Source organism: Pygocentrus nattereri, chromosome 28 (assembly GCF_015220715.1).
Source record: "Pygocentrus nattereri isolate fPygNat1 chromosome 28, fPygNat1.pri, whole genome shotgun sequence".
Lineage (NCBI taxonomy): Eukaryota > Metazoa > Chordata > Actinopteri > Characiformes > Serrasalmidae > Pygocentrus > Pygocentrus nattereri.
In genome coordinates, this window is record NC_051238.1 from 23,514,615 (window position 1) to 23,540,664 (window position 26,050).

Genomic DNA, 26,050 nt, shown 5'->3' on the forward strand with positions numbered 1-26,050 from the left:
GGCAAACATGACTAAGAATGACTAGAATAGTCAATCAAATGAGCAAACATTGTAAAAATACATCACCAAAACTCAAATCGCTACCAGATCTTATTTAAGGTCTAAGGACTAGTGAATGTGCTTTAGGACAAAGTATGACTCACTGCGAAGTATAAAAATTAAGCGGAAGCTATTTTAAAGCATTTCAGGTGAAATTGTCTGTATTCTGTTAAACCTCGTATTTACTGGTTTTTGTTTCGTTAAACAAAAAGTTTTTGCACAACAGTTCACAAAGCACTTATGTATGTTTATTATAATGACTTGATTTAAGCAGCTCAGAATATTAATCATAAGTTTACACGGACAGGCTGAGATAGGCCTTTACTTTAAGATTTACTTTTTCACATCAAGATAAATTATTTTACCTTGGTTCCTAAAATATATTCAATAGACTACAATTTGTCATACATTGCTGCCTTTCAGTAAATCTTCCTGTTCCATAAAAATGTTACTTTCCTTATCCATCCATCCATTTTCTAAGCTGCGGTGGGGGGGTGGGGGTGTGCATTAGACTATCCCAGCGGTCATCGGGCGGAAGGCAGGATACACCCTGGACAGGCCGCCAGTCCATCGCAGGGCAGACAGACAGACAGAGACAGTCACTCACACCTAGGGGCAATTTAGCACGTCCAATCGACCTGACTGCCTCCCTGTCTTTGGACTGTGGGAGGAAACCAGAGAACCCGGAGGAAACCCACGCAGACACGGGGAGAACATGCAGACTCCACACAGAGAGGACCCCGGTCACCCGGCCGGGGAATCGAACCCAGGCCCTCCTCACCGCCACTTTCCTTATCCTTTATCCTCTATTGTTTTAGTGGTGCATGCATTTTAGATGTTGGATCAAGTTCTGATTGTTTTACAGTCATTAACTGTTTAAAAAATCACTGTAGTAACCCTGTAAAAAAACAGAATACTGACAGCTACCGGTATTTTACTGTAATACCGGTATTTTACTGCTTTAGAGGAAAATGTGTCACAGTGGACAAGAGGATACAACAGTTCTCTGATAAGTGTTAGAATTATATGTATATATATATATATATGTATATGTTATATAGTGTATACATTACCAACATTTTTAAACTGACACTACACTTGTAAAACGTACAAAATAATGCCATACAATCTTTCAAAAATGGTTCTTCAAGGGTTCTTTAGTAAAGACAGTGGTACTGTATAGAAACATGAACGCTCAGTGAACCATTGGCATGCTTAAAGGATTCTTTGCATCATGAAATTCTTCCTAAGATTGATGGAGAATGTGTTGTATATGGTTCTATATAGCACCAAAAAAAGGTCCTTCTGTTGTTACGATGTCAAGCTTATAACAGGAGAATAACCCCTTTTGGTGCTACATAGAACTCTTCAAAAGTTTCTATACAGTACCATAGAACATATACAACGAATTCTCAATCAGTCTGAAGAACTATTTCGCAATGCAAGGAACCCTTTTAGCATGCAAATGGTTCTTTGATTGTTAATGGTTCAACACAGTTTCCATATTTCGAGGTTCTATTTTAAAAGGATGGATCAATTTAAGCTTCTTTCTTCTAATATTCTGCATCTGTGAGCTAAAAAATCTCACTAGAGTACAGTTATTGACTATTGCTAAAGTCATAATTCAGCATTTCAGGAGGTTATATTAGCAGCATAAATAATGGAGACATATTGATCCACTGATCCAAAAATGATGTGATATTAGTTGGTTTCTGTATTACTTATTGACTTGCCAGCCTATTTTCAGAGTTACAAAATTACTTTTATATGACACATAAACCAAAGAGTGACTGAGTAGCCAGTAATGACAGAAAGAAATAGTTCCTGACCAGAGGACCTGGAGAAAAGCGGCGAGACAATAAATCTGCTTATCTTGACTTTCTACCTAAGAAGAGGAAGGACACGTTCCCTCTTGCACATTTGCCAGTTGCTTAGCTGAGTCTTTTTCCAGAGCCCTGCAGGGGTTTCCTTGGGAAATCTGTGCTGAGAGAAATTCTGGCCTCCACAGTCTTATAGGGCATGTAGTCTCCGTACAATGGAACGTGGCTGTCTGATTAATCAGGGTCTATATACCTGCATGGTGCTGTAATGCTGTTACTGGTAGTAAAGCCTTTACTAACAACTTCTTAAGCTGTGTCTCTTCTTGTTTTTAGGGAACTGAAGAATCCCACTTGTTCTCTTGCTGTCAGAGGTCAACATCATAAATAAAATATGTATATACACTGCCTGATACATGTTGGGACATGTTTTCAGAGTAATGTATGTTTGATTTTTGACTTTCACATGTTAATTGTTAACACACGCAGCTGTTTTCTAACACTCTGTTTCATGTTCTTCAAACTGTGGCCTGAATAGTAGATTCTACCTTCAGTTTGCTTTTCAAAGGAAATTAATTGTCATTCAAAGCACTGTCATTGAAAATCTTTTCGCCCCAAAGGTGGTTTAAACACCTGAAAGGTTTCAATGCTGATGAAGGCTGACATCCCAACAAGGAGATAAAATGTCTTATTCCTAAGGTAGTTGTTTTTCAGTTGTTCCTTCAGTTTCTTCTGCAAGAAAAATGAGATCTATGGCCATTTTCTACATTTACATTTACAGCATTTAGAAGTGCTTTGTCTATCTAGAGAAAGTATCTTTGCTAGTTACCAGTAGGTTAGAGAAAAAGAAAGTCCTGAGCTCAGATACTGATAGAAACAAAATCACTGTAGATACAGAGAGAAAAGGAACAGAGTTGAACACAGAACTCTGTATTACTGTATTGAATGCAATACAATACAGTAAACTACAATACACAGTGCAATACAATAAAATATGATATATAAGTGCAGCACAATATATTTCAAACAATACTTAATTCAATGCTATTTAAGTGCTGTGTAAAGGAGATGTGTTTTCTACTTAGTTATGTATTCCAATGAAGTTGGGACGTTGGGTAAAATACAAATAAAAACCGAATACGATGATTTGCAAATCCTTTTCAACCTATATTCAATTGAATACACTACAAAGACAAGATATTTAATGTTCAAACTGATAAACTTTATTGTTTTTTGCAAATATTCACTCATTTTGAATTTGATGCCTGCAACATGTTCCAAAGAAGTTGGGAAAGGGGCAACAAAAGACTGGGAAAGTTGAGGAATGCTCAAAAAACACCCATTTGGAACTTTCCACAGGTGAAGAGGTTAATTGGAAACAGGTGAGTGTCATGATTGGGTATAAAGGGAGCATCCCTGAAAGGCTCAGCCGTTCACAAGCAAGGGCGGGGCGAGGTTCACCACTTTGTGAACAACTGTGTGAGCAAATAGTCCAACAGTTTAAGAACAACGTTTCTCAATGTGCAACTGCAAGGAATTTAGGGATTTCATCATCTACAGTCCATAATATCATCAAAAGATTCAGAGAATCTGGAGAAATCTCTGCAAGTAAGCGGCAAGGCAGAAAACCAACACTGAATGCCCGTGACCTTCGATCCCTCAGGTGGCACTGCATTAAAATCCGACATCGTTCTGTAACGGATATTCCCACATGGGCTCAGGACTTCAGAAAACCACTGTCAGTGAACTCAGTTCGTCGCTCCATCTACAAGTGCAGGTTCAAACTCTGCCATACAAAGAGAAAGCCACATATCAACACCACCCAGAAACGCCGTCGGCTTCTCTGGGCCCAAGTTCATCTGAGATGGACTGACGCAGAGTGGAAAAGTGTCCTGTGGTCTGACGCGTCCACATTTCAAATTGTTTTTGGAAATCATGGACGTCGTGTCCTCCGGGCCAAAGAGGAAAAAGACTGTCCGGATTGTTTTCAGCGCAAAGTTCAAAAGCCAGCATGTCTGATGGTGTGGGGGGGGGGTGTTAGTGCCCATGGCAGGGGTAACCTGCACATCTGTGAAGGCACCATTAATGCTGAAAGGTACATACAGGTTTTGGAACAACATCTGCTGCCATCCAATCAGTGTCTTTTTCAGGGATGTCCTGCTTATTTCATCAAGACGATGCCAAACCACATTCTGCACGTGTTACAACAGCGTGGCTTCATAGTAAAAGAGTGCGGGTACTAGACTGGCCTGCCTGCAGTCCAGACCGTCTCCCATTGAAAATGTGTGGCGCATTATGAAGCGCAAAATACGACAGCGGAGACCCCGGACTGTTGAGCAACTGAAGCTGTACATCAAGCAACAATGGGAAAGAATTCCACCTACAAAGCTCCAACAATCAGTGTCCTCAGTTCCCAAACGCTTATTGAGTGTTGTTAAAAGGAAAGGTGATGTAACACAGTGGTAAACACGCCCCTGTCCCAACTTCTTTGAAACGTGTTGCAGGCATCAAATTCAAAATGAGTGAACATTTGCAAAAAACAATAAAGTTTATCCGTTTGAACATTAAATATCTTGTCTTTGTAGTGTATTCAATTGAATATGGGTTGAAAAGGATTTGCAAATCATCGTATTCTGTTTTTATTTATGTTTTACACAATGTCCCAACTTCATTGGAATTGCGGTTGTAGAAAAACAATGCAAGGCTAGATGCCACTAAACTTTTGATGGGCAGCATGTGCGTTCCTAGCGTAACCAGTTTTGGAGTTCTTTGGCTTACTCCTGTAATCAAGCAGATTCTTACAAAGAAAAAATTGTAGAGAACCATCAAGTGCTTCGCTCGTGGTTGCGGATATGAGATGCTTCAGCGCTGACATTGTAGAGAACTGACCTTTTAAATCTTTTGGTTATGGCTGTTTTCAAGGCTGTAAAGACAAAGAACCCTTTGGTCCTGTTTATCAGAAATGAATGGGCTTATGTTTATAATGGCCTCACCCAAAAAACACAGGCTTATCAAAAGGCCTTGTGAAGAGATCTGAGCCCATGTTGTGATGCACTTTATCACAATATCACTGCCACCACTTACTGCAGGTCAGCCAAAGTGAGTTCATATTGTTCACTTTTGATATGGAATTTAATACGCACTGATTTGAGGTCATCAAGCTACCAACAAACCGTCTCTGTCTGAGATGCCCAGGGGGAAAGGATGAATGACTCAACTGCGCTGCTGGAAGCATGAAAAATGTACGCTTTGAATAGGTAGATAATGCTTCACATGCACATGGGCTACTTTTGCACCCTTAGAAGAAGTAACTGAAATGCAGGGGCTGAAAAATTGATGAGCACTATCATGTGCCAGTGCCAGCAGAATTACTTATTCAACAAGGGGTCTCTGCAGAGTTGTTATGAAAATCCACTGGTTTACCTACACCTAACCGTTTGGACCAGCCCGTAAAGGTAACCAGAGAATCTGCAACATATCACACTTAATACAAAGGTGGGGTACCAGTGCCGCATCTCACATAAGGCATCCTTTTCACCATTTGTGACTGAGACCTCGCGACCATCCCTGAACATGTTCCGAACGGCCAGCTCTTTAGCTGTCACTGTCTATTACAAGGATGTGGTGAAGAGTCCTTGACTTATTCATTGCTTGACACAAACCCTCTGTGCGCAGGCCTATCTCAAGTTTAGGGGTGAATATCTCCAAACCCAAGAACAGCCTCTTTAGTTTGGCCCATGTTCTGCCACTACAAACTAACAGCCTGCTTCTCATTGATGAAATCAACATATGTGGAGATTTTCATTATAACAAGTCCAAAAGCATGTCAAACAAGCAAAGGTGTCCCAAACTTTAGACGAGTTAACTGCACTAAAATCAGTTTGCAAATGTATGAAATGAAATGAAAATAAGGAAAAACAAAGCAATAATTATAAAGATGACTTCTGTTGTTGTTGTTATTACTATTATCATCGACAACAACAACAACAACAATAATAATAATAACAACAATAAAGCTTCAGTATTGCTTTTCCAGTGCATACAGAATGCAGGTAAACTCCAAATTATGTTCCTCTGTTTCTCATTTTTTTCGTTGAGCTGTTACTGAGAATGTTCCTTGCTAGCAGGTCTTGTTTTTATTTTTGAACTGAACATTTTAACAGTTGTGCTCTTAAAAACATACTGAGTAAGAGATCTGGGAATACAGTAAACTAGACAAATCACACACGTATAAATCCACAGCGTTTTCTTGCAATTACCAATAAATATTAATAAGAAGAAGAAGAATGCATGGCTATAATTGCCATTATTGTTCATGTTGTTTTCATTATTCATAAAAATAATAACCTCAATGCATATTTTATTTATATAGCAGCACTGAATGAAACTTAAAGTGCAATGTCTGTGAGCGACAAAGCATGGCTTGATGGACTGAAGTGATGACCTTCTGAATTTGCTCTTTTTTTGTAGGGTCAAAAGAAATTGCACCCCACATATGGTAAGAGGAGCCCTTTAATCATCACAGAGGGACTACTGACTGATGAGGTTAGGTCGGAAACGTGAACAACCTAATGAGCTCATGCAATGCTCTGGAGTAAATCACCGTGTTGTGTTCTCTGAAAAATCTAATAGTGCAGCCCAACTCATCTGAAAGTCACCCTGCACCCGTTTTAACCGCGTGACTTTCGCATAAACTCGGACCAAAGCCGTGCAGCAGTGACGACTGGTCGGCATGGGGTTCAGACGGGGGTGGGGGCGATTTATAAAGCCTGTGTCTGGACATGACGGGACCACCGGCGTGGTGTTTTTTCCCAACAGACAAAAGACGCGTAGGCCCCGGGCCTCGCCCTCAGGTCGCTTCGTCTTCGTCTTGTTTGGGGGGCTGTAGCGGCAGGGCTGTGGGGGTTAGCTCGGATAGCCTTCATTCATAACGTGGCTCACTCCATTGTTATGGGAACTCGCGTATCTCTGTCTAATTAGCCGAAAAGGCAAAGAAACGTCACGAAAACGACCACTTCAGACACACGTTTAATTCCGACAGCCTTCTTCAAGTTAAAAGCACCGAACAATACGGGCGCCACTAGCTTAGCCGTTGAAGACGCTGTGCGAAGCGACTCGTGAACGAGTCGTCTTTTGAATCGGTTCATTTTAACAAATTGGCCGCGCCGATTCACAAGTCCAGCTGAATTTGGGTTTTATTCTATCTCATAAATTTCTCAATGCCTGCGTCCGTGTGGCGTGCGGAAGATTATTATAAGGGTTTGAATAAGCCTAATCGACACAAGTCTTTCAAGATGTTGCCTCTCAGAATCGTAATATAAAACCTGACATTGAATCTACGACTTTAACAGTTTGAGCTCCAGCAGCCGGCGTCATTCTGCTTTTGATGTTTTGTCTGTGAGCGAAACAAGCGGCGTTAGATTCGCCGTGCTTAATTTAATCGTGGAGATGGAAACAAAGTTGACCTGGCTTGTGAATCAACGGCGCGTTCTGTTCCTTGAGACGGAATCGGTTCAGTGAACTGAATCGAACTTGCCCTCACTAGTTGAGAGCGTGTGTGTTCGCTTAGTAAACAAAAGAGCCCGCTCCTCACACTCGGCTCTCCGCTTTGGCTCCTCCCAGTGTGTAGCGGGTGACAGCTGGGAGAGCTGCGTGCTGGTGAGAAGCCTTCATCTCCAAATAGGATGAGCAGCCGCTTTGGTGCTCCGGAGCTACGAATGGTTCGGACCGATTCGCTGACGAGTTCTGTCGGAGCCGCACTTTGTTTCAGCTCACGGATTTTTTCGATACTTGGATTTCCAATGGATATTCCGATGTGAAGAGGGGCGCGCTGACACGGTATGTAACCCATAGAGGAGCGGCGGCGGCGGCGGCTATGGGAAAGTAGCCCACACTAACGGGGACTGCTGATTTATCCGCATGCTGTGTATTGTGCGTTGAATTGAGTGGTCCGCGATAAGGCGATACGTCTTTCCAACGTCCCCGTTTGTGTTCAACTGAACAGCTTTTGTTTTGTTACTTTGCCTCGCATGTGCCCGTGGAGGTGTTAGGCGGATTTACACGCTCAAGCGCGCTGCTGTGCAATAGCCTGAGCTGACGTCACTCCCGTAAACTTCAACGCCTTGGAGTAACGGCGTGAGAACCGAGTTACTGAAAACTGCCGTTCAGCTTCTGCTGTGTGATGAACTTTAGCTTTGTTACACCTGCTGCTGTTGTGTGTGTGTGTGTGTGTGTGTGTGTGTGTGTGTGGCGTTACAGGGCTGCCAGCAGAGTGAGGGTACAGTATGAGAGCTCAGGTGTTGGGGAATGGCCTGGAGATTTCTTGAGGTTATATTTACATCCTTTAAGTTGCCCGTGAAATATGTATTTTTACATTTTATGGTGGGACTTGGGTTACATAACATAACAGCAGCTGAATTTCTCTAATATCAGTATGATATGTGTTATCAGTATGAATATAATTGTGCAAGTTGTTCATAAAAAATGTGACAAGGCTCTGTTTCTCAGATGAATGGTAATTGGTGGATGTTGCCGCTCCGTCTGAGATGAAGGCTCTGTGTTTTGTTCAGTGAAATGTTAAATGAGCTAGCTTGGTTGCTTTCAGCCAGAAATAAAATCTAAGCTCTCGCCGTTTCTCTGCTGTTTTACAGTCACTGTTTAGACTGGAACCTCGTAAGCTTTCTCAAAATATTCGGACCCAGACGGATACAGCCGCGCCACCCAAAACAGCCTTTTAAAGTAGAAGCAGTTCTGGGCAGATGGAAATTGCTTCGCAGTTCAGTCATTCTGCTTTTCTTCCAGAGAAGACAAAAGCTTTGTATGGACCCCCCCCCCCACCACCTAAATCAAGGTTACAGGTGCAGGAATGTTCATATGTGGTCTTGATTAAGGCCTACAGGGGGGTGGTCACCAGCTGAAGTTGCCTTTGGCCCCTGAGGTCACTTAGGGTGTGACCGTGTCAGCTCTGTCCTCAGCAGCCACGCACTCCACATTGAACGGTCCAGACTTCTGCCTGGTCGGAACAATACGGAGCATCTGTTTTTGCACAGTTAACATCATGACAAAGCCTAAGATGAAACCATTCAGTCTTTTCATGACTCTCCACATCTCAGTGCAGCGCTGATCACCGAGAACGTGATGGTAACGGATTTAATGGCGAGGCATTAGATGGTACTTGTTAAGCTCATTGTCCGCCGCTCTCTCAGCTCCTTTTTTTTTTTTCTTCTGATGGCAAGCTGCCACCTCGGCCATGCAAAGATTCCCAAACTATCAGTGTAGCCCTGCACTCACATGACTCAAAGAGGCTTTTATATGGGTTAGACCATGGGATTTTAATTGGCCGTGAATGTTCACTTTTCCCTTCGCTTGCAGTCTCTTCCGTTGTTAATCGGGTTCCTAGGTATGACAATGCTTGGAAAGTTTTCTGTGCCTTGTCGATCAAATATAAATGATGTCCTAAGTCAGAGGCTCTTTTCAGATTAGCCTACATGCACAGATGTACTGGACTACAAACTATATAGGAACAAATCTACAGGGCAGGTAAAAGGGAGTTGAATGAAGTATTCAAATGAATTCATGGTGCATTAGTTATGTTCTGAGGATTGTTGTGAATGAAGCACATTAATTCCCAGTACTGTGTTTGGTGCTTTATGCTTTGTTTTTGCTGTATTTGACAGTGGATTTCATGTAACACAGCAAGCCCACACTTTGATATTGACTCACTTGAATTCTTGGAATCGATTTGGGGGGAAAAAAAAGCAGGTTCATGGTCATGACCCGCAGGGATGATATATCCCACCTATCAGCTTGCCAGATGGCTTGTATCATCCCCACCTACCAGTACAGTTATATTGCAAGTATGAAAAGGGCAGATTGGGTGCTTGCGATCTGGTGACACTCCGTGAGCAATCAGTCCATTTGACCATGTCTGTCATGTTTGTGTGGTTCAAGTGGCATTTGAGGTATTTAAAAGGACGTTTTGCTGGGTGTGTTATTGGTAAGGGAGTTGAAACGAATGAATTTCTGAAATGAATGCTTTTTCCTATTGATAAAAATGTAACTCAATAATGATTTATGGACAAATGAAGTCTTTTAACGGAGGATTATATTGTATTTAAACAAAACATAAGAATAAAGCACTGTGATACCATTTGCTACCCAAGCCAAGCTCTTTTTCTCATTTTCACCCTTGAATGCACCAATAATACTGAGTGACTGAGTGGAATCCTTCATCCAGTTTCCCTTCTGAATCGCAGCCATCTGAAAACATTCTCAATTTTCTTATTTAGACAATATTATTTGTTTTTGTGTGAACTTTTTTCGAAGGGATGGAAAAAAAATGGTGTTGTTATTTTTATATAGAGCGATGCTCTGTGAGGCATTTGATCTTCTCTCCTCAACAATGGCAGTAAGACTGCCATTGTGTGTGACTGATGTGGATTTGTCACACTAGTGGGCTTGAATCACTCCTTGCAGTGGTGTATTTATATTTTCTCTGTCAAGGACAGGCAGATTTGCTCAGCCTGAATAATTGATGCATGCTTATGAATTACACTCAGTTGCGATAAGTGAGCCTGTGTAAATCATGGCTTCAGATTTTCTGTCGATATGTCGCACGAATTTTGGACTTCATGTCATTTACATGATCATGTATTATTTATAAGCCCACTGTCAGGGTGGTAGAAGTAGCGAGGTGGGATAATTGGAGCAGTTGTCGTGCATATTGTATTCTAAGGCTTATATATGGAGAAATAAAATGTTCAGGTAATTTTTTTTACTAAGCATTTCTGTTTATAATCCTGAAATGAATGTTCCACTATCTGTTTACACTGATCATGAACATTGCTGTGAACAAAAATAACCATTTTTCTTTCAGCGGTATACAGATGGGTAGAACTAGTGTCGACTTGCTATCTTGTCATTATTGGCGCACCAACCCACTCACTCTGAATCCTGGCTATGGATTAAAAGAACAGTCTTCTGGCGTTGGAGATATGTGTGTGTGTATGTGTGTGTGTGTGTGTGTATGTGTGTGTGTGTGTGTGTATGTGTGTGTGTGTGTGTGTGTGTGTGTGTGTGTGTGTGTGTGTGTGTGTGTGTGTGCGTGTGTGGATTTTCTTCCTCATTAAGGGTTTCATTGTGATGTTAATGATAAGATTGCTTTTTGAAATTCAACCAGCCTAAATAAAGGAAAGAAAACCAACCATGTTCGAAACTGTAATACGGTCCTCATCCTCTGTACATTGCAAAGAGGTATGGAGGCAGTTTGTCATTTTTGACAGTTGAATATCAAATGGACAGTTGATATCAAAACTAGGCAGGTGCCCACGATCTTTAAAGCCTTTTAAATACTTTAAAGTATTTTCATAATTGCCTGAGGTCTGTATGTCATTATTAAGGGTACAGGGTATTGGCTGAATTCGTTGTCGTAGTCATTATAGTGGTTGTTCTGAAAACAAGGCGAATAAAAAAAAGCCTACATTTACAGGTTCTGTGTTTGCTAACATGTAAACACAGTGTAAAAGGTAAGCATTGTTCTAGACTTGCTTTGTTGATTCATCGTCACTTGATTTAGTTGTGTCACTTTGTAAGTAAATATCCCTGTATTAAATCACACCGTGTTGAGGTAGAACACAGCCATGGTCAACTGATAGCATGAGGCCTGCGTTTTCCCCTGTTCGCACTGGCCGCCTCTCAAGGCTTGCTTCGGTGTTGTTGCTGGCGCATGAGCAGGTGAAATGTTCTCTCTCCGCATTTTCTTTCCCAGCATTTAAAAGGGAATGGCTGAGTAATCTGGACAATACAATTGAAATGTAATTGACAACACATTAGTGAACGCTTGATGTGACATGGTTAGATTGTCCTTCGTTATTTTTGACCAGAATGATTTACATTTGACAAATCATGTGCATGTCTTGATCCACGCGGACAGTCACAGAAATGCAACTGGAGTGTCGGGTGTGGTTGGCCTGAAAGCTCACAGCACACATATAAACATTTAGTAATTTATATTCTGCAGCACAAGTATTGCAGAGATAACAGTTACCGATACCGCGCAGCCCTACCAGGAGAGTTTTAGCCGTGGCTTTCTGTAGGTGCGTCTTCCTCTGCCTGGCCAGGCTTTGAGCATGCCGCGGCGGTGTGAGGCGGCGAGTCGCCGAGGAGGGAGAGTACATCTGTCCCGTCCCCAGGCCCAGCGCGATTGGCACGGCCTCTCTCATCTATTAATCATGGAGAGTGCTTTCTTATTCCGTTGCCATAGTTTCAGGGCCTGAGACAGTGTCGGGGCGCCTGGAGGAAGGGGGCTGGCAAGGAGATTGCTGGGGCCAGCGATTCCGAATAGCCTCTCCAGCAGAGAGTGTGCTTAAAGGGGCCAGCGTGGCCTCCACTGGCACATGGAAAGCCTTATCGTACATGCAAGAGAAGGGCACTCTGAAATATACAGGATATGACAGTGTCAAAACGGAGCGAGTGCTCTCGATCACACCGAGGCCCTTTAGATGGAGGATTGCCCAAAGGTGTTGATATGTGCGAATGACACCATAGCTGTGTCTCAAATCGAGTACATCCGGAGTGATGAAGCCACTTTTAGTATAAGTAGTGTGTTCACCCTGGGAATTGCAGTGGGATATAGTGTACTGTTAATTATTCCTGAATGACGTGCTTCAACTGTCAAAACATGATGCACGTTGCGCACTATTCACACTCAGTGGTTACAGGTTGCCATACGTAATGGAAGAGGATTAGCCATCAGAGGCTGATGCACATCTGGGAACACCCGTGAGAAATGTTGGGCTGAATGTGGGTGGAAACATGAACTTATTAGGGTAGGAACAAACTGAGAGTGAAATTTCTAAACGAGTGCCTCTGAAGGAGGAGCTCAAAGCAGGAGGCGTCGTTGTGCTCCTCAGTTGCTACATGTATATTACAAGCCTCGCTGCTCAACTCAGACTTTTTGAGCAAGACAAGGGTCAAAAATGTTAAATGCTTTGCTTTTGTAGTCTTTACTGGAATCAGCTTCAGGTTAGGCAGTGCTGCCCTTTTAACACTGAATGATGGTGGATAAAAACACATGAATTCCAGTCTGAGCGTCCTCGCTGAGGTCACATGGCCAGGAATCAGATATGCATCTGATCTAGGACCACATATAAAAGTATCGAGTAAAAAGCTCTAAGCATGTATATGTGTGTCACGCATGCAAACACATTACGTGCAGTTACTTGCCAAGGGAAACAATTCTGTTAGCTAATGCTAACATTTCACTAGCTAGCTTACTTTGCTCGTTAAGGTTAAGTGATACTTTTTTAATCCCACAAACGGGGAAGTTCCACCTCCGCATTTAACCCATCCGTGAAGCGAAACACCACATACACACTAGTGAGCACACACACACTAGGGGGCAATGAGCACACACTTGCCCGGAGCGGTGGGCAGCCCTATGCACAGCGCCCAGGGAGCAATTGGGGGTTAGGTGTCTTGCTCAAGGACACCTCAGTCATGGACTGTCGGCACTGGGGATCAAACTGGCAACCTTCCGGTTACAGGGCCAGTTCCCTAACCTCCAGCCCACGACTGCCCCCAAAGCCCATGACTGCCCCCACTGTTATCAAGTGTGCTCTGGACGCCAAAAGATCATGAACTACAGGGATTTGGAGCTGGTTTTAGAGGCAGTGCATTCTTGTTAGCAGTGTAATCTAGCCCCCAGAATTTACAAGTTGACCACAGATGTGTATTTTTGTCATGAGACCACATCTGGGCCTGCGAGACTACAAGCAAGCCTGCAAAGGCAAATTAGGAGCAAAGAATTTAGACCTGAAGTTTTTGATTGTTAAAGTGGTGGATGTCGGGTTCAGTGATGTTAGCTACTGCGCAGTAATTTGTCACTTCCAGGTAGTGCTAGAGTTTCAGTTTAAGACGATAACCAACAAAAATGCCAGGCACTGAACAGTGAAGTACATGATCTTTAATGTAGCGAACATGCCGTGCTCTCTAGAAACCTAGCTAAGATGCTGACAGAAGTGTGATCATGGTGCATGATGGCAGCTGGATTCAGATGTCTGTCGTACAGAGAAGATTCAATTCAGAACTTCCACCTGCCACTTAATTCTTTGCAGTTGTTAGTATGATTGACTTTGGGAGATGTTAGTGAAATAGGTTATAGCTTATTCCTTCGTGGAAACAGTATGAAACTGCCCCATTGACTCGGTAGCAGATAGACTTTTCAGTATCACTGATGTGGTGATGAGTCTTATATTGCCTGTGTGGTGGCACAGCGTGCATCACTGGTTGGCAGAGATTTTATAAGACGTGCTGAAGCGAGCCTACTCATCGGATGTGAGTCCCTGAAGTGTAAATGATGCTATGTAGCGCAAGGTCTGGAGCTGAGAATATGCCTCATCTTACAGCAACATTGTCCCAGTGGATAGGGTTGTCATAGATTGTTTACTCACCTCAAGACAAAATGGAATTGCAGCAGAGTCTCTTTGCCAAATGCTTGTTGTTGTACATTATGTTGGTTATTATTCCATACTTGTGTCGATTTTTGTATAAAAATGGACCGAATTACTAGTTACACCCTTGAGTGCATCGGTCATAATCTTAGGTTGTCCTTGTCTTGTTTTAATGGCTGTGCTGCTGCTGTAACTCATCATAACATTGCTTTTCTGGGCTGTACTTTTAGGACAACGAACAAGCACAGACAGAAGCTCTGTAATCATGAGACTTTCTCCTGTGCCTTTCATGTGGCTTCACTTCTGTATAAAGAACCTTGTCATTGTCAGTGCCGCCGGGCTGCAGTCCAGCCCTACATGATTTACACTGTGTCTTTCTCATATCTATGACCTTTCCTGAATAGGCCACCCGTTAGAGTAACAAAATAAGGGCAGGTGTTTTTTTTTTTTTCCCTCCTCAGGGATGTTGGATGCTTCTCCGTGGCTTTGAAGATGCAGTTGTGGGTGCCGTTACATCACCCTCTGCCTTTTGCAGGTGGGGCTGGAGGAGAACGATGTGGCTCTTGGAGGATTGTCAGATATTGTGGGGGATTGCGTCACGTTAAGAAGCATCTGCTGTAACAGGATTGAGGAGAATGGATTATCTCAGTCAATTCAATTTTTGCCTTTGCATATCATTCTTCCGAAGTGTTAACAAATTTACGTAAGGCAGCCCTGATGTTCATCTCAGACAAAAGGCTTTTATTGAAGGAATTACTGTAAGCAAATCACACTCTAATAGTCTTTAGAATTTCTCTTTATGCTGTTCTTTGCTTCCAAACCTTTGCTTTGTCCAAAACTTTACTCTTAAAACTAAGCAGCTGTTCCAGCGGTTGTTACATAGCTGGCTGACTAAGTGCACGGCTACCCTGGGGGAAGTTTTAACTTTCAGAGCCTCGTCAGTAAAAGTTTAACAATAATGGCCCTTTGTGTACATTTATTACATATCTAATGAACAAATTGGAGCCATGTGGTGTCGCGTGCCTGGTAACACAAGCACAACCACAAGGCCCCCAGTGTTCAGGGCCTGCTATTCCGTCAGGCTGGTGTATAGAAACGAGACAGGAGCACTTATCATCACTCTCAAAGGACCTGCTCAACAGCCTGACATTGTTTCCTTCCTGCACCGCAAGAGGAACCACACGTGAAGAATCGGGGGCAGATCTATAACAAGCAGGGCTCTGTTGGGCATATTCATGCCACCATCAAGTTTCCTCTGGATTTTTTTTCTTTTCTTCAGTAATTTAGTGGATCTGTCTCGCACAGATCTCTTTAAACTCTACCTTTCAGAGTGTTGGGGGAGATATACTTATACTTTGAAGCTCATTTGCTCACCGTTTCTTGAAAGGAAAATGTTTTAGAGGTTTAAATCTTAAAACCGAGTTAACACGTAGAAATGAGAAAGGAGTTATTATTGTCCTCTTACCATACGATCAATTTACAAAATGATTAGTAAATAAATGAAAGTTAAACTGTTACCTATTAAGTGCGCAGTTATGTAATTATAACATCTAGATTTGATTTATACTTTGTATCAACAGGTCTGAGTCTGATCGTTTCTGATTGTTTCAATGTTAATAAAATGTCAAAGCAAAATGGCAAAAATGGAAAAGACGTCTTTCTACAAAAAGGCTGAATGTGTATCAGGAATTTAAAAGATTATAAAACATTTCTTCGTCCCAAACGTGGTGTTAGGTGAAAATCTAGAATCTCCACTTTGCACAGAATTTCTCAGTTTGCGTCAATGAGCCACAAAAAAATCAGTGAAATGTAATGTAAGAAGAGGGTTTCGTGACGTTTGCCCTGTGGGGGATCTAAAAGGTCTAACTAGATGCGTTTGGTGCAATATTTGGAGACAATTTGTCAGCAGAAGTAAATTAGGCATTGAACCATGGTATTTGGATAGCTGGTGTCGTGTTTGTTTTTGCATGAATAATAATGCTATTTTGGGGTTACAGATTCCCGTTGCCTGGCTTCCATTCATAATGCTATCGTGCTGAGTAGGCAACTCAGAACGCTTCCATCTGTTTCAGTGACGCTGCAATGGATCATCAGCATCCACCGTCTTGGGTTTCTCCAGGCTAGGTCTGGCTACATGCTAGTTTTATGTGAGCTAATGCATGGTAACCGGATCAGGAGGAATGGAACGCTATCCAGATGCAGAGCTCCTGTGCAGCAATTGACCTACATATGAGAGTGCAAGAGATCCAGCCATATTGTTGCTGGAATATTTCCTCCCCACCTGACTTTGATCTTCTTCCCTCAGGGCTCTGTGGATTTATGCTCCTCTCCGTAGCCCTCTGTTGAGATGCACTCGTCCAAGGCCAGCTGCTAGTTCAAATGAGAGGGAGCGTATCTAAAACAAGCATTGTTTCATGCAGTCGAGCTGATAAGATGGCTTGCTTGTGTTGAATGTCTTTCGTCTCTTTGTTGCCAGCCACGATTTTCACGAAGGCGTTTTTTGTTTTTATGCAGGCTGAGCATATTCTTTGAATGGGCAACACGATATGTGGGGAACGAGCATAGGCTTGTGGGTTTGGAGCAGGTTAGAGCGATTTCAGACAATGCGCTGTTTTGGGCAAAATACTTTTGACTGGCACAACAGTTGCTTTAATTTCAAAATTTGTCAGCTTTCCATATGTCATATTTCCATTTATCTTTCAGATGGTTGAGTCAGATCCATCAAAAAGCAAGCAAAAACACAAGCTCAATTATAGGCCTTCATTCAAATCAGAGGGAAGATCCACAGTACGGCCTGATGTGACACCCTGAGAGATTATATTGCTGGTTTGACAGTGCTGTTTGAGTGAAATTAGGCGTGAAGCCCCAATTTCTTCATTGCTTGTGTCTGGTCTGCTTGTCTTCACTGACAGTTATAGCCATGTCTTTACCTTTGTAACTGTTGTGTCCATTCACATATGTCCTCCAGAGTTTATGATACACCATATTTTCAGAAGGCTATTACCCTCTGCAGGTTCTCCGGCCTTCCTGCTTTCACACGTTGAAGCTAAAGGAGATGCTGTGGTTTGGAGGTATTGATTTTATGCAGCTGACTATGAAGAGCTTTTTATAGCCATTAGTGATGGTTATTTATTCGCACAGATGCATTGTATTACGTTTTTGGAGGTTATCGAGTGGTAACCGAGATTCTGATCAATGAAACCATTGATACTTTGTTTGTCCTATATTCACAAACAACTTCTTCCCATTCCCTCAAGAGCCAAAGTCTTCAGCGGGCACATTTAGGCAATTTTGCGCCGCTCAATAACTCATTTCTCACTTGACATTACTATTGTTCCATCCAAAAGTTGCTCATCCTTTTCCAGTATCTCAGTGGACCTGATGTTAATGGAAAGAACTCAAATCAAATACCAAGCAACTCAGATTTTTTGTGTAAAGAAAATAAAGGTCCGAGTGAAATCTCATTAAGGCGTCTCTGCCCTAGTAGAAGTCACAAAATCTTACAGAAAAGCCTAAAAGTATTTTGAGAGATAGCCAACATAAGTGTTGTGACAGGGTGCGCTTGTCCATTAGATCCTGGCTCTTGCCTTGGGTTCTTTTCTGTATACAGCAATGACACAGAGTTTTCCGGATGTCGGGGTGGTAGGAACTCAAGTTGCACACAATGGTTGGGCAGCTGCTTGGCTTTACGTGCATGCCTCGCTGGGTGGGGTGTGGCATCAGCTGCAGGTTTGGTATCTTAATGGGTCTTTTAACAGATCATATGACGCCTGGACATGTGCGCTGGGTCCGGTGTCCCCTTAGACCTACGGGTGTCTGATTCAGGGATATCAGGCAGATCAGGTTTTGTGGGTTTTTCTGGTCGGATGTCATGGAGACTTCATGTATACTGGATAGAGACTTGGGAGTGCTTTGCAGGTGTCGTGTTGGACTACTCAAGGTGTAAATCTCTGACCACAGAATAATTCATTTCAATCAAGATTCTTTAGAAAATGATCTAATGCGTCATCGTCGGACCTCAAATTTCACCCCTATTTGATTCAGTTTGCAATTAATCAATAATGATTGATTTTAACGTTCTAAAACTGACACAGCTGAATCTTCTCCACCCGACTCAACCATGCGTTTTTACTCTCTGTACTTAGTGTTCTGCTGTTCTGAATATTCTGGTATAGCCTTGATTCAGGGGCTTAGATTTGAGACCATTTCTAGTGTCAATGAGAAGAACAGGGTGAGTCAGAGGAAGCAGCTCTGAATCCTTCCTTGTACTGAGCTAGTATGACATTCAGTGGGTTGTTTCAACAGAATGAACTACCGAATGTGTCAAATGAGCAGCTGAAACATTCCACATCTATATAACAGAGTCTGCGCTGCAGTGCACCCTCTCTTTATACGGAATTGTAGATGACGGAGTTATTGAATGAGATCTATCACACGATCCCAAACCCCCATAATAATAAACTTGAGAATGAACCAGGGTTCTTAAAAAGAAGCAGCCCGAAAGCTTTCTGGTTATAATGTTCCTATCTCTGCATAAGAGAATGTGACAGTAGAATGGCTCAGAAGATAGCGAGGCTCTTTGCTCCACTCAATAGATACGAGCGTGAGCGTTTACTGTAGACTTCAGATTAATGCAGTCCGAATGAAGGCTGCTCAGGACCAGGGGAGCACCATGAAGCTCGTAAATTATTCCACAGTTTCCATATGGTAATTGTTACTGAACTTGCTTCTCCCAGTTGGTTTAATGAAAGTAGTCATTCATTGCGCGACCCGCTGTATGGAATGTGACAGTGTGGAGTGTTTAGGTGGCTTAATTGACCCTGCAACAAAAAGAGGAGAGGGCAGTGCAGGGAGGCAGTCGGGGGAGTAGGGAGTGCTTCATTATAGCAGAGACTGTCCGCTTCACTGGCATTCAAGTTAATATAAAAACCATTGTCTAATGATTAAACAGATAACAAGAGTTGGATTCATTTTGAACTTCCGTGTTTTTAATGGATGGCATGTCAAGAACAATCATGACATGGCAGCAAAATGTCGTCAACAAGCAGACAGGGAGGGGGGAAAAAAACCCCAAAATGAATTTTGCTGATGGGAAAACTGTTTTTCAGATGAGACAAAATGCAACTTTAATGGATTTTTCAACTTTGTGTTCAGATTGTGTTAATCTGAATTGATTAATTGAGTTTAGTAGAAATAAGTGGCAGCAGCAGTTGAAGAGCATGAGAATGTGGCTCAGGGCTCCAGGGCTTTGTGGAGAACCAATGGGAGTTCATACAAACTGAATTAATTGGTTACATGCTACATTCACTATGTGTCAACTAAAGAACATCATCTCATTTGTTAATGTCAGATTAGAGATGTGTGTGTGTGTGTGTGTGTGTGTGTGTGTGTGTCAAGGAGCCTGGAGGCCACAGGAAATTCAGGCTGTCTAGTCCCTTACGTTGAAAGCAGCACAGCAAAGCCTTATCAGAAGAGGGACCTTCACAGACTTTGCTGACTGAAAGCTTTCCTGGTATTTGGACGAGTGGAATTCAAATCTTACTGGCTTTCAGGCTCCGACTTTAAAATGTCTTTGCTGTGGTAACCTGGAGTCATTAATCTATCGCAGGCAACACTGAAGTAGAACACTGAACAGGCTGAGACCGCGAAGCGAAGAACTGCATGTTTGAAGTTACAGGCGGCTTAATTGACGAAAAGGACACTTTCTGAGCGGCACCCACAAATTCTAGGCTGAGCCGATGCTGCACAATCCAATTATTGAAAGAAAAACCCATCAACACCACTAGTAACGGGTTATTTTTTGAGAGGACAGAAACCGTACATGCAGATAAGCCTAGTGCTTCTCACATTGTTATAAAAGGCAGAAAAGACACTCTTGCTATTCATTTCGGCTGGACTATTTTTCAAAGACTTAATGAAACTTGGTAACATCCATCTGCTTAATGTTTCTGGTTAGAGAATATCTTCATCACAGGGTGGAATTGTAGCCTGTTTTCCTGTAGCTAACCTAGCAACCCTGTTGATTGAGAAGCCTGGTCTGGCTGGGGAGCAGTAACCTCACGTTTAGATCTTTTCTGGCTTTGAATCACAGTAAATAAAATAGCACAAGTAGGTGAAAGGGAAAGAAGATCAAGGTCAGTGTGCAATATTCTGTCCTAGTGTACATCTCTATGAGTGTGTGTTTAAGCCCTCTCTATTATGATTATGAAGGATAGAGAGAGATTAACTATATTTCAGGATGTGTGCAAAGCATCTATGCCAGCAAATGGCTCATCGACTTTAAGCTCACACTCGTCTGAATGGAAAGCTGCATGACTGTATTGTAAGCTGCTCATTCGCTTAAAGGCATTCTGGCTTGATTGCAGTGGGACCACTGAACTATTTTGGACTGACTAGAAGGGTGAATTGCGAACTTGCAAAGATTGTGCAGATCGAGGTCAAGTCCAAATCTGGTGGAATATTTTCAGATGCTGTGGGTGATGTGCCTTGCCAGAATGCCACAGAATGCTAAGGTTCTTAGGATGATCCAAGCAGCTCTGTAGCATGTAATATAGTTAATGTGACCAGGATAAATAGTTTGCCTTATAGATTTTCCTCCAGATACTTTAAGGGAATGTGAATGTGGTTTTTTGGTGAGGGAATTTGAAATGGAATAGAAGCCAACACGGAAGCCAACAGCTTAGCATCATGTGGTAAAGGCATGAAAACTCAGCTAAAATGTACCCTGTGTTAGTCTGTTTGGTTCGTTTTGTTGTCAGTGATTTAACATTTTTTGTGGCAGCATCTGACATTTTGCTACGTCTGTGCTGCGTATTTGTGTGTTATATAAAGATGTTAATTTGCAGTAGCAGAAACAGACTGCTGGGTTCGATTCCCCAGCCCGGTGACCGGGGTCCTCTCTGTGTGGAGTTTGCATGTTCTCCCCATGTCTGCGTGGGTTTCCTCCGGGTTCTCCGGTTTCCTCCCACAGTCCAAAGACATACAGTCAGGCCAATTGGACCTGCTAAACTGCCCCTGGGTGTGAGTGACTGTCTGTGCCCTGCGATGGACTGGCGACCTGTCCAGGGTGTATCCTGCCTTCCACCCGAAGACTGCTGGGATAGGCTCCAGCACCCCCCCGCAACCCTGACGGAGAAGCGGCTTAGAAAATGGATGGATGGATGGAAACAGACTGCTTTTACCTACATGGATCACTCTACGAATGGCTTCAAAGTCAGAGTCGAAATCACATTTCAGATTTTGGACTAAAAGAATTTTGACCCTGTGCCGTAATTATGTTAATTTTATTAAAACAACTGACTAAATTTTGTCACTACCAAAACACTCATAACACTACTGGGACCTTACCAAATGTTTTGGTAGTGACGAGTAATTTTGAGCATAAGCTAAAACACCAGCCTGCACTTGACTAGTTAACACAGCTAATATTTTTCACTGTATTCTAAATTTTTCATGAAAACATTTTTTTTCATTAAATACTAAAAAGTTCAGACTTTGGGACACATTTATTTCAAATTTACCTGCTCCACATGTGGCCATGAGGGACAGTGGTGCAGTCTTCTTTCCTGCTATAAAATACAGGGGTGTGGCTAAAATATGGCCCCGCCTATTTACTAAATGGTTTGTGTTTCAGTAGTGACATGAATGTGGGACAGCATTTTTTTAAATAAACTTTTTTAATTTAAAAAATAAACTCATGGTAAATCTGAATCTTTTGCAAATAAAGATTCTTTAAAAGAAATAAAAAAAAATAAATAACTAATAAATTACATATTATTTTTACTACTTGGAATTTAAGGATTTGGGACAGCCACTTCCCACTAGAAAGCACCTTAAACATTATGATGTTTATTTAATGCCACTCATTTAATGCCATGAATTTAAAAAGTTCATAACATAGTCATTGAAAATGTGTAAGGTCTGAATTCTTAGCTGCTTTAAATGAGTTTTCCTGTGGGACCACAGTTTGAACTAATTCATTAGAATGGTCTATATAAGTGGACACAAAGTGTGTAAAAGTAGCACATAACAACAACGTGGCTTTTGCCTGCCACCTGCTTGTGTTATACAATGTTCACGCACTTTTGTTGTTGCTGCTTGGCAGTTGATGAGCAAATCCACCTGTAATCCCATTTAGCCCTCATGCTCTGAATGACGGAGGTGGCTATGTAAGACCGCAACACGTGGGTCAGCAGTCTACGGCACTGCTGCTTATACAGTGCATGCTCCTCTCATTTGATTTCAGGCTTGGTTTCTTCAGGCATGCTGGGGTTGAGCCCATTTGACTGATTTCTTTGAGCGTTGTATAGCCCTGATTTAAATCCCACAAATGTGTAAAATCCATCTTGTGATGTACCGTTTAATAGGTCATTGAGGAATATCAGTTGCTGGTGGTTTTAAAGGCAGAAGACCCATTCAGCATGTTTAACACTAGCCCAAGACCATGACAGATAACTTAGAGCTTTTCGGTTTGCGCAGACTAAAGGAAGTTGTAGGTGTAGCGACCGTTGTGGGGGCTACTCTATTCATGCGCCATGTCACCCCATGGGGCTCGGCTAATTGGTGGGCCTGGCCAGGGCCCTTTTTCTAAGGCTTTTCCCACAAAAGCGTCAGCAGGGATCACGTGTTTGCTGGGCGCTGAGAAAGGGAGCGCGAAGGGAGGAGACCCTCCACCCCCCGCCCCCCCGCCCCCGAACAATGCCTTTGTGGGAAGAGCCAGGGGAGCCCTATTGCTGACCACGGGAGCGAATCATCCCAGTCGTTGGCCTCAACAAGTTATCTCTGACCCAGTTGCGCATCCGTGTGTGAAGACCTCCTTTATTCCCCTCTTTTGCTCTCCCATGGCTTGCAACACTTCAACTCTGTTGCTTTTTATTTTGGTGCACTGTTTGGGGTAGAACAGAATGACCAGCCCGTAGCATAGGTTCCATACACCTCTCCACATTCTCATCTCCGAACAAGGACGATGACGTTGTCGGAAGCGCTCTATGAGCTCCGTATCGATTCCCCCTGCTGCTACAGTGTTTGACTGTGCTTTGAGACAGCAAAAAGAGAGGTCATTATTTCTCTTGAATCATGGACTCATGGACATTAGTGGGTCTTTAACATACTGGCTATTGATTTTGCCCTGGTTAGGACCCTCTGTTAACTGAGGGATAATGTTTTTGAGGTAATTAACGCCTTGCCATTTAGAAGCGCACACAGGGAGATTGAAAAGAGGGGACTTCAGTAAGGTTGGTGATTCAGAGGCAGCAAAATGGGTTTACAACAGGTTCATTTTAGCAAGCTCTCTCACTCATTCTCCGGTTTAAAGCCAAAGCAGCTTTGATGTGGGCTTGATCGAAAAAGGTGTTATGACTTCTAATTAGCTGAATCTGGGAATCAACCTGGCTGTGTAACATTTCATACGCTCTACATCTGTTATTAAGTTGTGACTTCGCACATATTACATGGCCTAAAGCAACACATTTAAGGTTTTGAACCATCTTCTCTACATGTAATCTGGAATCTATCAGTGTTATTTGCTGTACTTTTTAGGTGTTAGAGTGAAGTCACATGAGGATTAAACGTGATAATAAGCTGTGTAGCGTGATGTCATTGCTTAGCATCAGTTTAGTACATTCAGTAAGATGCTTAAAGTGTAGTTTGGCCTAAAAATGCTGGTTTGTCTACTGGTTTGTACTGGGTGCATGTTGTTCTTTTGGCTGGCTTGTCTTTTTATCTCATTTAATTTGCATGATATCTTCTACTTTCCATTCCTTAGAGAGTCTGTCAGATGTTGTCCAGAATCTTTTTATCTTTGGTTCTAAAGGAGTTTCCCACCAACATGTTCTGTCACACGCAATCTGGTATGCATGCAGTAAATTGGAGACTTCGGTAGCCACTGTTGTGTAGCAACATTTGCATAATTGAGCATTAATGGAGAGTCATTGCTTGATAAGATATCAACACAATTTTACCTATTTATTCAAGATGCATAGTCAGTAGATCAGATGCTGAAGACCCATGTTGGTCTGTATGTAGGGAAATCTTAATCTCACAGTCTTCAGAATTACTGCAAAACCCAGTAACTCAATTTGGCGTGGCGGCACGGTGGCGTGGTGGGTAGCGCTGTCGCCTCACAGCAAGGAGGGCCTGGGTTCGATTCGCCGGCCGGGCGACCGGGGTCCTCTCTGTGTGGAGTTTGCATGTTCTCCCCGTGTCTGCGTGGGTTTCCTCCGGCTTCTCCGGTTTCCTCCCACAGGCCGATTGTGTAAAATGATCCAATTGTAAGTCGCTCTGGATAAGAGCATCAGCCAAATGCAGTAAATAAATAAATAAATAAATTTATTCTAATTCCTAAGATTGGCTCATTTGAGTTACTCTAACCTAATGAATAAGAGCATCTCTGTGAGTCATTTTGAGCCTGGAGATCTACCAACCTGCAGAGTTTAGCTCCAATCTTAATCTAACACACCTGATCCAAGGAATGAACGCTTTAGGGGGCATCTCATTATTAGAGTCAGATCTCGTTGACCAGGACTGGGCATCCCCAGCATAAACCAATATACCTGGAAGTTGTAAATGTTAACCAGATGTCTAAAGAATCATTGGGAAAATGATTTGATTACATATTTGGAACATCTTCAGGTTTATTCACCTAGTAGCCATTAGGTTTTATTACTTATCAGTACCTGAATTGAGTTCTGTGGCGAGTCAGAAATAGTATCCAAGTTAAGCACTATCATCTGCAGTGAGCGCTACGGAAAGTACATTTTTTACTTCTGCGACTGTGGAGCTACATTTAATACAGCCATGTAAAATATTGAGCAGCAGTGTGCCGGCCTCACTTTTGTTACCAGTCTATTTTCTTTAAAGATTAAAACTTCAAAAACAAGGTTGCGCCTTTTGATTAGTGTGATTATTTTGGGCCATGGAATCAACTGTGCCACACAGGTGGTTTTGTGGAAGCCAGCCTCAATGCTGTTGGTCTGTGTGGGGGTTGAAAGGGATGCTTTGTGAGCTCTGTAGGCTTTTCCCCTTGGGCCTGCTACCGAGCAAAGCAGCTCCGTTGAGGCGGCCGGCTATCGGGCCCAGGAGAGCTATAAACCTAGAAAGGGCCTCCCCCTCAATACTGCTGCTGCCTGTTTTGTGGAGGAGTCAAGTGGGATGTTTCACAGGAATCGCGATGGTTTAGGACAAGATTACCTTTTGAATATGAGTGAGCGCACCTATCATCATGGCTGTGGACCTAGCGATTTCATTCAGCTCATTTCAGCAGGCCTTCTTTAAATGCATTCTTTCCACCCTATGGTGAGATATTTTAGAGGATTTCACAGCGTCCGCGCCTTCAGCCAGTGCCATTCGTTGTATTGGGACTTTCGAAGGGATTTCATGTGTACATGGTATCAAGCCATGTGGCATGAAAGGCATTGTGTCTCCCTGCCCTCTCAGTCATTACATAGCGTGGTGTAATGAGTCTTAATCAGCGTCAGGGCTGCTGGTGGTATTTTGTTACAGTTTGGCTTGTGTGCAGCAAGCTGGTTTGATTGTGCTGAGGGAACTGCCCTCAATGAGCTTATGTCAAACCTTGATTAGAGAGGGAGCAAACCACGTCACCTCGTTTTTAAATGCTTAACTGGGGACTGAGGACAATGGTGCCTTTAACTCTGATTGCACACACACTCACTCACAGTCTACTCTAGCGACTGTTCTTCAGGCACAGGCTTCTGTCTCCCATCAGGATCGGCTGCTGAAACCGCCGAT

General features: G+C 42.6%; 1 protein-coding gene across 3 annotated transcripts in view; it reads left to right on the forward strand.

Moving 5' to 3' along the window:
* The first annotated feature begins 7,426 nt into the window (after nt 1-7,426).
* Nucleotides 7,427-26,050, forward strand: part of sema6a (sema domain, transmembrane domain (TM), and cytoplasmic domain, (semaphorin) 6A) — a 70,699-nt gene continuing 52,075 nt past the window's right edge. For 2 of the 3 annotated variants that reach the window (XM_017721835.2, XM_017721836.2), the window contains exon 1: nt 7,427-7,694. The gene's annotated coding sequence lies outside the window, so the exon portion shown is untranslated. The remainder of the gene's footprint in view (nt 7,695-26,050) is intronic. The other variant, XM_017721837.2, reaches the window with a different exon arrangement.